This window comes from Oryx dammah, unplaced genomic scaffold (genome assembly GCF_014754425.2).
Source record: "Oryx dammah isolate SB20612 unplaced genomic scaffold, SCBI_Odam_1.1 HiC_scaffold_8, whole genome shotgun sequence".
Lineage (NCBI taxonomy): Eukaryota > Metazoa > Chordata > Mammalia > Artiodactyla > Bovidae > Oryx > Oryx dammah.
Genome location: NW_024070192.1, coordinates 10,449,297 through 10,453,021, shown reverse-complemented (window position 1 = coordinate 10,453,021; position 3,725 = coordinate 10,449,297). Strand labels below are relative to the sequence as shown.

Sequence of the window (3,725 nt, the reverse complement as noted above, 5' to 3'; positions counted from 1 at the left end):
AAGCTGATACTCCAGTACTTTGGCCACCTCATGCGAAGAGTTGACTCATTGGAAAAGACTCTGATGCTGCGAGGGATTGGGGGCAGGAGGAGAAGGGGGCGACAGAGGATGAGATGGCTGGATGGCATCACTGACTCGATGGATGTGAGTCTGAGAGAACTCCGGGAGTTGGTGATGGACAGGGAGGCCTGGCGTGCTGCGATTCATGGGGTCGCAAAGAGTCGGACACGACTGAGTGACTGAACTGAACTGAACTGAAAGCCATTTTTTAAACAGTAATATATCTTCATTTTAGCAAGTGAAACAAAGCAAAGATAAATAAAGAAGACATAATCACTGTCCCCTCCTTCCCTCCATTCTCTTTTCTCTAAGGTTTCCAGTGGGCTTCCCTGATAGATTGAGCTTCCCTCATAGCTCAACTGGTAAAAAATCTGCCTGCAATGCAGGAGACCCCGGTTCGATTTCTGGAGAAGGGACAGGCTACCCACTCCAGTATTCTTGGGCTTCCTTTGTGGCTCAGCTGGTAAAGAATCCACCTGCAATGCGGAAGACCTAGGTTCGATCGCTGAGTTGGAAAGATCCCCTGAAGAAAGGAAAGGCTACCCACTGCAGTATTCTGGCCTGGAGAATTCTGTGGACTATAGCCCATGAGGTCACAAAGAGTTGGACACGGCTGAGCAACTTTCACTTGTCGCGTGTCACTTCCCTGATAGCTCAATTGGTAAAGAATCTGTCTGCAATTCAGGAGACCCTGGTTCTATTCCTTGGGTCAGGAAGGTCCACTGGAGAAGGGATAGGCTACCCACTCCAGTATTCTTGGGCTTTCCTTGTGGCTCAGCTGGTAAAGAATTCACCTGCAATGAGGGAGGCCTGGGTTTGATCCCTGGGTTGGGAAGATCCCCTGGAGAAGAGAAAGGCTACCCACTCCAGTATTCTGGCCTGGAGAATTCCATGGAATTTATAGCCCATATGGTGCAAAGAGTTGGACTGAGCGACTTTCACTTTTTCAGGGCTGCTCTGTAAGCCATGGTGTGAATTTACTGCAGTTTACATAATCATCCCTCTAAAAGGTGCCCATTTCAGTTCTTTTCAGTTTTTTTGTTTGTTTGCTTTGCTTTGGTTTTGCCCACCGCCACCAATGCTGAAAAGCGTTCATGTCAATTTTCATAGACTATTTTTTTTTGTCAGAAGCTATGTGAATTATTTTCTTCTCAGTAGATATTGGCAGATTATTTCTGCCAGGCATGTATGAGATGTCAATGTCCTGCATGGTTTTGCCTCAGTGGATCTTAGTGCTTGTATAAAGAGTGAGCAATATATCATTTTGAATTTCCCTATCAGTGAGGTGTAATATTATTTAATTCTGCCCACTAGACATAGTGTGGTCATTGTATCCATATTCTTTAATATGGTTTTCTTTTGTCGGGGTTTACATGTGCTTTAAATTCAATTGACCATTTAAATCTTATTTTCTATGAATTACATTTTTCTATCATCTTTTTTTCTGTTGGGTTGTTTAGCTGTTTTTTATCAAATCATATTAGCTTGTTGCATATTGACATTGAACATATGATACACATCAACATACACATACATTATATACATGCGAGCACAAAACACACATGTCATGCATGTGCACAACCAGTGTCTATACACACTGTATCACAGAGCTACGTGTAGGCATGCCTACATATATGCACGTGCATTATACACCAATATATACATAGACATAAGTGCATGCACACATGTATACACATGCACGCACCAGCATCCTATTTACATACACACATTCACATGCTCATACAAGACATAGATACAAATACATGCCTGCAGGAGTTCCCTGGTGGCCTAGAGGTTAAGATTCCAGGCTATCATTACCCTGACTAGGGTTTAGTCCCGTGTTGGGTAACTGAGATCTTGCAAGCTGTACGACTTGGCCAAGCAAACAATTTCTGCATACACTTATATACATACACATGCATGATAAACACACACACACACACATCACATGCACACCATGGAGGGAAGAGTGGGTCCCAGGGCCATTCCAGCAGGAGGATCCAGAGCCTGGACAGGGTGAGGGCTGAAGCCACAGACAAGTGGGGGCAGGCAGATGGACTGTGGCAGCCTTTGGAAAGGGTTTTGAGAACCACTTGGCTCTCTGTGACAGCCTCTGCCACCTCTTGGCACCCATATGGTGAGGCTCTGGGGTTCCTGCAGTCCACACCCCAGCACCTCCAGCCAGTCACACCTCGATTCCACCCTCCTCACCTCCTACCAAGAAGATTGCTACAACACTGGGTGAGCAAGTAGGGCTAGATCCTCTGAGGAGCTTCGATGTGGACTTCTTCCCTGCCTGATGTCTCCTTGGGGTGTTTTGGGTGAGCAGTTTTTGACATGTTAAATGAGAGATTGCTTTTTTCCCCCTCCCACTCATAAGACTCCACTCTTAAGACCTTAATTGCAGAGGTTGTGGGCTGACAAGTGCTTGTCTCAGCCTGGCAGGTGCAGGTGATATAAACTTGCAGCGTCTGGCAGAGCTGAGCCAGGGGGCCTCGGTGAGGATGCCAGCTTTTCCCGCCACCGCGTGGCAGCTCCAGGGGCAATGTGGGGCAAGGAGGGTCCCTCAGGTGTGGGCACTGTTATGTGCCAGATTCACACCATCATCTAATTCCTTCTTGGGTTCTCAGACCTCCCAGCCCATCTAGAAAAAAATTTTAAGGAGAAAAGTAAAGGCATCTAAGCAGGAGGGAGGTGTCCATGCTTCACTGAAAGTGTTAAAATGTTTTTTTTTCTGTTAATTTTTTAAAATAACTATTTATTTATTTGGCTGTGCTGAGTCTTAGTTGTGGCAGACAGGTTTGCTGAGGTATGCAGGACCTAGTTCCCTGACCAGGGATGGAACCCAGGCCCTCTGCCTTGGGAGCACAGCGTTTTAGCCACTGGATCACCAGGAAAGTCCCTAACATGTTGACACTTTTAGATAAATTATGAGTGTGTGTTGTAATACCCAGAGCAACCACTAGGAAAACCATACACATAGACTCACCCAAAGTGAAGTCGCTCAGTCATGTCCAATTCTTTGTGACTCTGACTCCATGGACTGTAGCCCACGAGGCTTCTCCATCCATGGGGTTTTCCAGGCAAGAATACTGGAGTGGGTTGCCATTTCCTTCTCCAGGGGAACTTCCCCACCCAGGGATCGAACCTGGGTCTCCTGCATTGCAGGCAGATGCTTTACCCTCTGAGCCACCAGGGAAGCCCAGATTCACCCAAAATCATTATAAATATATCAAGATGGACTCCTAATGTTCAAGTAATCCACAGAAAGGCAAGAGAAGAGGAGCAGAGAAAGCAAACAGAAAATCAACAATAAAACAGCAGACTTAAGTTCTAACATGTTAATAATTTGCCTTAATGTAAATTATTTAAATACACCAATTAAAAGGAAGAGATTGGCAGAGTCTATTTTTTTAAGTGATCCAACAATATGCTGTTTACAGGAAACTCACTTCTAATTCAACTATGACATTTCCCTGAAAAAAAATCCACAAATGGCGAATGAACATAGGAAAATACCTTCAACACTGAAAGCCATGAGGCAATGCAAATACAGATTACAATGAAATGTTGCTACGCATCTATCAGCATGGTTCAAATAAAAAAATAGAGACCACACCACACGCTGGCAATGATGCAGACACACTGGGTCACTCATGCATTGC

General features: G+C 45.0%; 1 non-coding gene across 1 annotated transcript; it reads right to left on the bottom strand.

Moving 5' to 3' along the window:
- Window positions 1-3,187: 3,187 nt before the first annotated feature.
- Window positions 3,188-3,259, bottom strand: TRNAC-GCA. Its single transcript has one exon. It is a non-coding gene; the product is annotated as a tRNA-Cys (tRNA).
- Window positions 3,260-3,725: the final 466 nt, after the last annotated feature.